We start from the raw sequence: 12,515 nt of genomic DNA, 5'->3' as shown, positions 1-12,515 counted from the left end.
GTTAGTGGAACTTTACAGATACAGATTTGGCTTGAATTGTTTGCTGTCACTCGAGACTTGATTTCTTACCAAGACTATCTCTTCATTCTTGTCAAAGTTAACAGTGCTTGTCCACAATTTTACAAAACTCATCAGTGATACTACTGTTACTTCCTCAACCAGGTAGCTATAGGCGTGGTCAATACATGGTATTGTTCTTTTTGATCAAGCTGTCAAGAAACCTGTTTGTTAGCTTTCTAATTTTCAGGCAGATGCCAATCTTAGGTATTTTAGACTCTTAGGAAAGTGTCTAAAATGTGGAAACAGTATTTCTTTTTAAAAGTATGTGGGGTTTCATTAAATTATGTGAGACATCACTATAACATCCAAAAGGTGTCTTTACCTAAGACCAATGGAATCCTTTTCTCTTTTATTAGTCTGTGTAACCTCTGAAACAAAGAGAGGATAAAGTGAAAAGGAATTGAATGTAATATAACAATAAAGCCACCTGTATCAAAGTGAGTTGCCCCTGTAAGGAAGGGAACAGTTAGCCCTATTCATAGATCTCAGCTGTGTGGCATCTGGCTAAGGACAGTGTGTCCCACGAAGCTTTCAAAGCTCTCAGGACAAAAACCAAGGAAAAGGAGGAAACAAATTGTGAAGGGAACAGCTTGCTGCAAGGACAAACCAGGCTGATGTGTTGGGCTGAAGGAGAAAAGAATTCTTCTCCTAGTGCCTGGGAGAGAACAAAGCATTTTTTTTTTTACTGAACTTCACTTTGGAGAATTGGCTGAGGAGCTTGTAAGGGAGCAAATTCTATTGCAGAAGCAAGAAGGATAAACAACCCACTTATACCATCCTTTTACTCTCACTTCTCAACTGTTCAGGACCGCTCAAGAAGGTATATTTAAAAATTCAGACCTATCAGATTCAAATCTATAAGCATATAGAATAAATGTAACAATTTCCCCCATTATTTTTATTAGCGATTCTTACCCAAGCACCTTACCATTTCTCTTGATTAGTTGTTTTTTTTCTTCAGTTGTAAAAGAAAAGTAATAATCTTGCCATTGATAAAATAGACTAGTTTTTCCATACTTCATCTATCTGAGCATGCAAAACTATTTTGGAGGTTATTATGTAACAATATATATATATAAAAAATGTGTGTGCATGTATATATGTGTGTGTGTATATATATAATGATATTTTTTGTATTCAAGCCTACATGGAGCAATATACCTCTAAAATCTGCAGAGTAATAAATTTGATTATCTCTGGGCACGTTTACACGTTCATTAATGCGCTGTAGTTATTGCGCATTAAGTTCAGTACTTGGATAGCCCGGTGCTAACTCAGTGTGCAGTAACTTGAGTTACTGTGCAGTAGCACTGCCGCATGGTTTTTTAGTGATGCTTACTGTGCAGTAGCTTAAGACTACTGCACAGTACCATATTAGCACAGGTTTTGCCTGACGTGCTACTGCTCCATGTTAGGTTACTGTGCAGTAAGTGCCTTGTGTAGACATGCCCCCTCATTACCAGAGCTTTTAAACATTTAGCTTTTACTCAAATGAGATTTGATTTCTATTTTTCTAAAGTTGCCATCACTGTCACCATCCCTTACTATGAATGACAAGGAAATAATGTTGAACTTCAATTAAGATAATGTTTTCCCAGGCTTTCTGCAAAATCAGCTCAGTATTTCGAGTAGAAGATTTATAATTATTTGTCTTGTTGTATATTGTCCATCCAATTCCCACCACATATGCATTGTGTATGAGGAATTTCCTTTTGGTTGTTTATGAACCTAGCAAAAACAGAGTAACATTTCATTTGAATCTTCTCCTCATTAATTTAGGATTTCTTAGAGTAGCACTAATCACAGTGAACTCATTTGGCAAATGACTTGGGTTATTCCATGGGTAGTGTACTGTGAATTCAAAACAGTAGAGATATCATTAAAATAAATTGTTACTGAAAGGAAAAAATAAGCATAAAAGATAAGGCAGGTAAAACACTTTCACTCAGTTTTACTTACTTTGATGCCTTTTGCAGTTTATGCAGGGGCAAAAAATAATAGTGTTTGAATGGTCTGTTATATTAAATAGATATGCTGAACACCAGAATGTAAAATGTAAACAACCTTGTAGTGATTACCTTTTTGAGGCCTTGGGGTTTGGCATGAATTCAGATCTAAACTAAGGGTTACAGAGAACTCAGAAATGTAGGTGTTCAGAGGGGAACCTTGAAAAGTTGATAAGGGAGTGAACAGCTCTACTATTTTATGTGTTGGGTTTGACATTAAAATCTCAGAAAAACAAAACATCGTAACAGAAACAGATTTGCAATGGGGTGTACACTACTACTTACAGGCTGCTGTTTGTTCTTGGGGACTAGGGGGTGTTTCCCTTAAGAAATAAAACAATTGAGAAAACTTCTCAAAAGTTTTCAGAGTTTTCTGTATCCAGAACCAATTTTTTTTTTTGGAGTTTGGGACATTTTGACCCCCATTTTGGGCTTTCTCTAAATAATAATCCCCATTATATTAATAAAATATATAGTTGGGTTACACTTGCATTTAATTCACATTCTGCCTGAGATTGTATTAATACAGGGCCAACATGGCACTCATCTTAAAACAGAAAAAGGAGGGCTCTGAGAATTATAAACAGGTCACTCTGACTTCAATATCTAGGAATTTGCTGGGAACAAAGTATTAAAAAGTCTGTTTGTGACTATCTGGAGGCTGAGATGATCACGAGCAGCCAATATGGATTTGTTGAGAATAAATCACGTCAAACAAACTTATTTTCCTTTTTCTGATGGAAAACAGCTCTGACAAAGAGAGCTTTTGCTTGTGAAAGCTTATGCACCTGAAATAATTCCGTCCATAAGGTGCGACTCTAACCTGCCTTCTGCCTTTCCTTGTTCTATGACAGGGTAAGCAGTTTGATGCAGAAGTAGACTGCAGTAGGTCTACTGTTACCTGAGTTTTAAGACTTTTGACATGGTCCAGTATGCCATTCTTTTAAGTAGGCTAGATAGAATTATTATTAGGTGGATAGGTACTTGATTGAATAACTGCTAGTAAAGAGTAATTTATAAATGAATCAATATCAGGATGACAAGTGGTCTCAAGTGGGCTTTTACAGGCATCTGTTCTGTGCCTCACACTGTTTAACATGTTTGTTAGTAAGTTGTATGCAGAAATAGAAAATATGCTGATCAAATTTTCACATTTTGAAAGGCTTCCAGAAACAAGATAGGCAAACACTGTTGTTCCTTGCTAAGCAAGGCACATGTGGCAATGGGGACTGCAGCAAAGGGGACTTAGAACTAATCTCATGAAAAAAACAACAATGTGCTAATTCTTGGAATAATAGGACACTGCAAAAACTTCTCTTTAGAAGTGTTGGAATTTTCTTGCTTAGAAGTTTTCAAGGGGCTGCATTGGTATCTTTCTGAGAGAGTTTAGGAATAGTGAATTCTAATTTGTACAAGGGGTTGTAATAGACAACCTTTAGATGTATTCCAGCCCTGTAATTATGTGACTATACTTTCAACATCTTAACTTGCTTTCCGGAGTATTTTCATAAAATGTCTAGTTTAGCTACACTCAAATTTCCAAATATTTTCAAAGCAGCAGGGTGTGTAATGAGTTTACAGCTTATTTATATTATACATCACAATCCCTGATCACAAATACATATGTAAGGCCTGGTCTTAATTCTCCTGAGGTATTTGCCAGCAAATTGGTAAAGACTTTAGTGGGATAGGTTTAAATCCAGAAAGAACAGCAGCTGAGGTCAATACAGGAAGGAAAGAGCTGATGTGGACAAGCTATGATGAAAATCCGTATTTGTGATTACAGCCAATAAATATAATTTATTGCTATGGTCACAAAAATAAAAAGCCATTTACAGTTATGTGGTTGGTCTGAATAAAACCCTTCAAAGACCACATTTACTGCCTGAGAATAAAATGCGAACTATTTGAGAAAAGTTGGGCCAGTGAGGATGAGCTTATTTAAATAATATTATTGATTTAACTTTATCATAACATATAACAATCAGCCTTTCCTCTCCATTCTTCCCTTATTTTTATATCTACCACCTTCTCATTTATGAGGTATATAACTTGTACTATTAACAATATTGTTTATTTCTAATGCAAATGGTATCTGTCAAAAGTTGGCATTAGAGTGACCCTGTTTTTTCTGACACTGACAGTTAGCTGGGATATGGTTGCCAAGCTTCTAACATAGAAAAATTAGGAAAGCAGCTGAGAGAGAAACTTTGCCTGCCATTGCTATAAACTGGTGAATGCTATTAAAACAGCAGTAATTACCTTTTAATATTCTGTTCTCTCTAGATATGCCACTTTACCAAAAAAATAACTGTCTGAGTTTCTTTAGCTGTGAATTGTTGCAGTAGGCATTTACCGTAAAGGGAGGTTTAAGAGAATGCTTATTGTTGATCTTATGGTAAAGATCTTATTCAACATAATGGTGAAAAGTTCTTCCAAGACTAGCAGCTCATGAAAATCTCACCAAGAGACCCATTTTTTTATTCTTTTGCCAATGTGAAATGTGCCTTTGACTTGAATGGGAGCAGAATCAGCCTTTTTTCATTTAGCAAACTGCTACTCTGCAGTGGATCAGACAGATGAATTCTAAAGAGGTGCAACTTACACCAGTATATTTTTTTAACTCCCTCAGTCTTTCCGGGATCATTCTTCACATTATTGGACAACTCTCAGCTAAGGAGTTTGGATGGATGGATGGTTGGATGGATATTACACCGGTGTAAATAGTTGGTTTAGCCAGGGCCTTTGCTAATTGATGCTTTAAATTAAAAAGAAAAAAAGAAGAGTGAAAGATCTCTTTTAGTGGGAGAAAGGGTGGTTTGTTAGAGTTCTTGGGAGACATTTTTAGTTATCTAGTGTAGCCTCTATCAATACTTTTCTGTGCAGGAGCTCAAAAAGTGCTTCGTTTCTTGCTGCCACCTAGTCAAGGAATTGGGATCATGGCAAAAGTGCTGGCTGTGCTTTGCTATTGAGAGGACAGGGATGAGGATTATTTTAAAGTACCAGAAAGCTAGATTAAATATTGTGGTTGTTCATGGATCACTTGGGTCTGAATATGAGCGAATGCTAAGGTGAATCAGATTTGTGCAAGATAGGAAACCTTATCCACTTATTGGCATAAAATACTTGGAATTCAGGACAGTTCAGGACATAGTCCACAAAAATAGTTTGAGGGGCTATGGGATTGAAGGCAGAAAAACTGTATCAAAACAGGAAGGCCTAGATATGAACAAAGAAACAATGAAAGCAGTGGAAGCCAAGTTTAGCTAGATTCTTCCAGTGCTGTTGCTGTTCATCCATTCATCAACCCCATTTCTCAGATTACTGTTCAGGGTGTCAAAGAGAGATTATTGTGATTTTTGCCTTACTGGAAAGAGCTGGCTGTTATTTTGAAAGCCAGTCTCAAATTTTACTTTTTAAAACCCAAAAGACAATGGCCACATCAAGCTTTTGCTAAAGATGTCATAGCAGCTGTAAACTATTTAAAAAGGACTTGCTATGTTTATTGGTTTTCTAATCAGACATGCTGCGTTGATCAAATTTATAATCTGTCCATCACCCATTTGAAACACACTGAAGAAACTTGAATCAGAATTGGGTAGTCCAAATTAGGGGTATTATTAAAGGAGATCAATGCAAATCATGTTATGGAATTTTACTTATTTAGTCACCTTAATGAATGAAATCTCACATTTTCATGGAGCTAACCATATATTTGCATAAAATAAAAAATGCAAATGTAGAACAGACAGCAATGAAAAGCCAATCCTTGCCTCCATGTCTGAAAACGTATATCTTTATGGGAAACATTTAAATATATATGTAAAGATCTTTAGAGACAAAGCTACAAATATATTTATGTCCATTTGAATATAGAAATACTAGCTTTAGCAATTTCAGTGCTTTGACTACACTTATTGGCGTAGTGATAAAAAAGGATTGCCCTATTATAGCAATGTACAAAAAGACAATCTGCTCAAGATAATGGTGTTACAGAATTTTACTAAGACAAGTAATGTAAGAAGAGGAAGAGAACACATTCCTGCATCCATGGATGGCTCCAAAATGATGTTGCAGTGCCATCAACTCTAATGAAATGCTAGCACCAATAAAAGTTTTAGGATTCTTTCTTGACTGGAATTTCCAGCCCTGTCCTACCTTAAAATAGAGTCAAATGCATTAGAAAAGAGAATAAAAATGTCAAACTCTAGCACAGAGAGCCCCAACTAGAAAATGCCTTTAGATTGTAGTAGAAATATTTCATTTTAATTTCACTTGCCATAGGCCAAAGCTTGAGACAGCCTGTTACCTTGTTGGAAAACTGAATATGACATCTTGGTTGTTCATGTATAAATTATCAGATCCTCTCCCCACCGCCTGGCCAATTAGTAACTCTTATGTTTGACTGGAGATTAGTATTGATGGATGGATGGTTCTTCCATTAAGACTTGTTTAACAGCTTACAAGTCTCAATCCTTTGTGGCTGACTTCCAGCACCAGGAAATCCCTGCTCATACCTTTTAACCTTGTATGGATTAAGTGTTCTCCAGGAAAGATCAGTGCTTGAATTCTGCTTTCACCCACATTTTTTAGTGTTTTTTCCTAAGCAGTGTTTCTTGTTTCTGTGAGAACTGTACTTTCTTAAGAGTGTAAATCAAAACTATTAACAAATGTTTGTTTCAGACTCTTTAGTCATCAGTGAGTGTGTTAAATTTAGTACCTCCAATGTGAGGTACTAAATAAATGTGCATTAGGCTGCCTGAATGCACAGTAATGAATATGCATGGTTTTTAAATGATGCTTAATGCACAGTAGCCTATTTTACTGTGCATTAGCATAATAGCACATTTTTTACATAACACTTTAATGCACAGTAAAATAGGCTACTGTGTGTTAAAGCACACATATAGATGAACCCACTGTCTCTTATGCTCTGATATTTTTTGAACAGTCTTGGCTTTCAGAGGCCACATCTTGGTGTAGTATGGTCAGGTACCAACACATCCTGTCCTTTGCAATTTAGAAGTCACAGAAAGAAAAGAAAAATCCACTGCTAACATTGCTTTGGGTATCATTCCCTCTTGGATGTGGTAGCAGCAGCAGAGCAATTCCAGGATGGGAAATGGCAAACAAGAGCCTGGATTTTGGCATCCAAGGGAAGAATCCCCTGGAACACTGACCTTTCATAGATCTCACTGCCATTACCTATCTTTAAGAAAGGGAGAAGGGAGGACCCAGGAAATCACAGGCCAGTTAGTTTGTCCTCAATCCCTTGTAAAATCCTGGGGAAAATGATCAAAGAATCCATCGTATACAGGCTAACTGAAGGCAGTATTCTGAAGGATAGCCAACATGGCTTCATTATGGGTAGGCTGTTACCAAACCAACCTCATTTCTTTCTGTGATCAGATAACTCATCACCTGGATAGGGGAAATGAGGTTGATGTCATATACTTGGACTTCAGAAAGGCCTTTGACCTGGTCTACCATGGTGTCCTCATGGTTAAATTGGGAAAGTGTGGCATCGACTACTTTACAGTCTGGTGACTAGGTAACGGGCTCCATGGCAGGACCCAAAGGGTATTGATTGATGGAACTGAGTCATCATGGTGCAAGATGACCAATGGTGTCCCTAAGGGTTTTGTACTTGGACCAGTGCTCTTCAACATGTTCATCAATGATTTGGATTCAGGTATTAAAAGCTAACTAGCAAAGTTTGCTGACAGCCCCAAACTATGGGGGAGTGTGGTCATGCTCAAAGGCAGGTTGGCAATGCAGGTCAACCTGGATAGGCTTGTGAGGTGGGCAGACCTCAACCTGATGTCATTTAATACAGAGAAATATAAAGTGCTCCATCCGGGGAGAAATAACCCACAACACACAGGCTTGGCAGTGCTATGCTTGCCAGCACTGCAAATGAATGAGACCTGGGTGTCATGATTGACAACAAAATGAACATGAGGCACCAATGCGATGTCATAGCTGGCAGAGCTAATCAAACACTGGCATGCATCTACTAAGCAAGGTTTCCTCTAAGCTGCGTGTGTGCGTGGCCATGCACAATTAAAAATTTTGCTGCGCCATAACTTTTTAATGCCACACACCCACCGGGAGAGGAGCTGGGCCACGGCTTCCCAGAGAGGAGCTGGGTACAGAGTGCAGCGGAGGCACCGGGGCCAGTGTGGGACACTTACCGAAGGTAAGCTCCTCACTCCTAATGCGGGGCAGGCAGCGGCTCCTCCCGAGGTGAGGCAAGGTGGGGGTGGGGCTGGGGGCTGGTACGGGCTCTGCCAGCTCTGGGGAGCTGCTCCAGGGGCTCTGCTGGCTCTGGGGAACTGCTCCACGCCCCTGCATTGCCTCGGGGAGTGAGGAGACACATGGTGTCAGGGCTGGGGAGCAGAGCAGTTCCCTGGAGCTGGCAGAGCCACGCACATGATTAGAAGCCTGGAGACCAGGTCATACTAGGAGGGGCTGGAAGATTTGGGACTGTTCAGCCTGGAGAAGAGAAGACTCTGAGGGGACTTGGTGGTGGCTTATAAGTATATCAGGGGTGTACATTAGGGCTTGGGGGAGCATATATTTGCTAAGGCCCCCCAAGGGGAGGACAAGATATAATGGGCACAAAAGATTGAAGATTGCTTCAGGCTAGGCATAAGGAAAAACTTCTTTACAAGTCGTGTGCCGAGGGTTTGGATCAGGCTCCCCCCAGAGGTGGTACAGTCATCCACTCTGGCGATCTTTAAAAACCATCTTTATGCCCATCTTGCAGGGGTCATCTGATCCCAGCAGTCTTTCCTGCCCAAGTGCAGGGGGGATGGACCTGATGATCTGTAAAGTCCCTTCCAGCCCTTAACAACTATGAATTCTGGCTACATGAATTCTGGCTACCAGACACTGCTTATCCAGAAACACATACTCTATTCTCTAGCATTGGAAATCCAAAGAGAAGGAGCTACTTCTGCTCCAGTGGTGGCAGGTGATGAAACACTGGGCAGCACTTGCATTGCACTTTATGTGTCATGATTTCTGATGGGTGTTCAGGGCAATACAGTGTGCACTGCCTGCTTACTAGGTTTTGTACAGCATTGTCTCCAACCCCTCTACTAATTGCAGACCCAGAAACCTATTTCAGTAACTCCTGAAGAGCAGTTCTTGTCAAAGAGAAACATAATGTAAATCCTCCTGGATTTTTTTTCCGCTGGAAAAAGTTGGTGGGGAAAAAAAAAAGAGAAAGTAGAGAAACTGTTCTCATTTGAACATAACGTAAGAACATAAGAACTGCCATTTGCTGGATTAGACCACAGGTCCATCTAGCCCCATTTCCTGTGTCACATAGGGCCACAGAGTAAATGCTGAAAGGAAGAGTGAACTGGGTATGACCAGGGCTTTTTTTCTCATTGTTCCTCTCTCACATGCAGCCTCCAGCATTTAAGGTCTAGGAAGTTCTGATTCAGAGGCTGTATTCCACACTCCTACGCTCAATAACTACTAGGGCTGTGTGAAGCTTCAGTCCCTGATTTGATTCAGCCCAATTTGGTGGCTGAATCTCCAAATCCAAATCAAATCAGAGGACCCTTTAATCTCTCCGAATTGAATCAGAACCCTCTGAATCAATTCAGAGAGATTCAGAAATATTTGGAGATTCGGACATAGACACAGCTTTTAAGTTGTTTTTTCTACATACCTCTAGGTAGCAGGGGCTTGTGAGTGCTCCAATGCTAGGGCACATGGAGTTTCCCACAGGAGCATGGGAGGATCCCCAGCATGTTCGGCAGCAGACCTGGAATTGGACCAGAAGCACTTCCGGTCTACTTCTGGGTCCGCCGGGGAGCATGCTGGGGGCCCCCTGGCTCAGTGACTGGTGCCTCCTGAGCCAGGGAGGCATGGGGGGGAGGGGGCCCAGCACACTCCCTGACAGACCCAGAAGCGGACCAGAAGTTCACAAGCCGCGCCTGCTACCTCAAGGTATGTAGAAAAAACATTTAATGCTGTGTCTATGTCCAAATTGCTGATTCTTTGAATCATCATTGAATCTTTAGATTTGGATCCAGCTGAATTGAATCAGGGACAGTCATCTGAATCAATGAATCAAATCACTGTCCCTGATTCGGACTGAATATGAATCGAACAGGGCCCGCTTCACACACCCCTAATAGCTACTGATGCCCCTTTCCTCCAAGAATTTGTCCAATACCTTTTGTTCAATGCTTAAACTGTCAGCTTCCACTGCATCTGGTGGCAATGAGTTCCACACTTTAATTACATGCTGTGTGAAAAAGAGCTCCTTTTTGTTAGTTTTATTTGGGTTTTGTTGTTGTTGTTTTCACTTTGGATGTTTGCCAATGTTTTTGTCATCACTTCAGAGTGAAATGAAGTAACAATTTTAGTTGTAATTCTCTTAAAATATTTCCACCAAAAAGCTATTAGGCCATAAGCATTTTAAGTGACATGTTTCTCCACAAACTTTATTTTTGTTGGGAAAATGTTGGTTTTGACAAGGTAAATAAATGCTGGTTCTTTTCAGCAAGAATTTAACACTCTCTCTCTTGCTCCTTTCAAGTAAAGATGACAAAATCTTAATCTGTTCTAGGGAGTAGAATCTTATTCAGACCTGTTTGAATATTTCATTGCACAAATATGTTGAAAAAAGAATATTAAATATGGTGAAAGATGCTGGGCCAAGTTTTGATTTCAGCCCCATCAGTTACATCTTTTTGGTGTTGTTTATTTATTTACTTTAGTAAGAGAGTGGAAAAATGTTGTAAGTAAATATTTCTTCTATCTATGGTACTGGGGCTTAAAATACATAATGAAGAAAAGCCAAGTTATTTATTTAAACTGTAGGAGCAGGCATCTGTAATCTGGTTTTACATATACTTTGCTTCTTTTATGCCAAATGAGCACTTTAAGAAAAAATGAAAAGCTGAAATGATTCCTGTAAGGTGGGAAGTGCAAATGTTGACAGCTTAACTAATCAAAATGCAGTTCACAGGACACAAACATTTTCCATAATTTAAAAAGTATTTTTTTTCCTTAACATGCTTTGTAATTACCTGAAAACTTAAAACTGAATTGGTTTCCTTAACTCTGCACTGAATCCCTAGGACAACATGGTGTGCTTAGCGTACTTTTCAAGTGAATTCTCTCTCAACCCATTTTGTCTCTGTAGGTTCACTTCAGCAACCCTCAGTCACTCTGAGTAATACTTTAATAATACTCAGTTCCAGGAAAAAAGGCAATATGTGACCAGTGGCTTCAGAATTTGAGCATACATGTAATAATCGGAATCTTGCTTGCTAGCTTTGGTGACAAAATTATGGTCCCCGTTCCAGTGCAGAACCAGCCAGCTGGAGTGGAGTATATATTCTATGGATTACATTCCCCTTTAGGTCAGTTTGGGGCCACACCACCAGTGCCAGCCTTCCCTGATGTGAAGATTTTATTTTCAGTTTCATCAAGTTTGAGGTTGGAATCTTGTAAGGTGTTGGTGATGTTTTTCTGATCGTTGTTTTGCGGTTGGGAAAGTTGTTCCTGGAGAAATTGGTTCCATTTCTTCTTTTTATGCCGGATGGTTGTTGTAGAAAATCTTTGGTAGTCTCTTTGTATACATTGTATAATGGTTGGGAAGATGTCTGGATTTTTCTCTTTTATGTTGCTGCAGCATGTGTTGATTTCTTTTGGAGCAAGTTAGGTGAAGAAGATGACTTCTAAGTTCTCCTGCATAGTTGTGATTCCTGAAGTTCTCCTGCATAGTTGTGAAGCATATTTGGAGTTGTGTATAGTAGTCAGAGGATTATAGATGTTTAGTCCCCTATGAATGATGTTGTGTTTTTTGCACCGGGCTAGAAAATATGTCACTGTTGAGTTCGGCTTCTTTCTTTTTCACGTGGTAAAGCAGGGGAGGGCAATTATTTCGGGTGGAGGGCCACTTACCGAGTTTTGGCAAGCTGTCGAGGGCCACATGGGTAGCTCCACCCCTTGACAGGTGCCCCCCCGGTTGCCATCTTGTGATGGGAAGTCCTGCCCCCTAATCTCTGACCTTTGCCATCAGAAGATCCTCCCCATGCCCCCAGAAGTACTCCTTTCAGCAAGGGGTTTTGCCATCTCAGAATTAGAAACATACCAAATTACATTCTAAAAATTGAACATAGTTTCATAGTTTCGTAGTTGCTACAATATTCATTAATTTGATTTAAAAAAATATTGTTGTCCTGGTTTACGTGCATTTATGTAGTGTACATAGAGGTGATTGTATATAATAGCTTAAAATGAAGTCTTACTCATGTATATTGTGGGGTGTGGGTGGGTATGGGGTTTGTGTGGGGCAAGTGTGGCTGTGGTATTTGAGGAGATGTGGGGGTCTGTGTGTATGGCAGTGCGAGGGGGGTGGGTGCATGTGTATGTTGGGGTGTGCATGTAGGACTCACCCTATGAACACACAAACACACA

This window comes from Gavialis gangeticus, unplaced genomic scaffold (assembly GCF_001723915.1).
Source record: "Gavialis gangeticus isolate Ggan-Ray unplaced genomic scaffold, GavGan_comp1, whole genome shotgun sequence".
NCBI classification, from domain to species: Eukaryota; Metazoa; Chordata; order Crocodylia; family Gavialidae; genus Gavialis; species Gavialis gangeticus.
Note: the sequence above shows the minus strand (reverse complement) of the source record.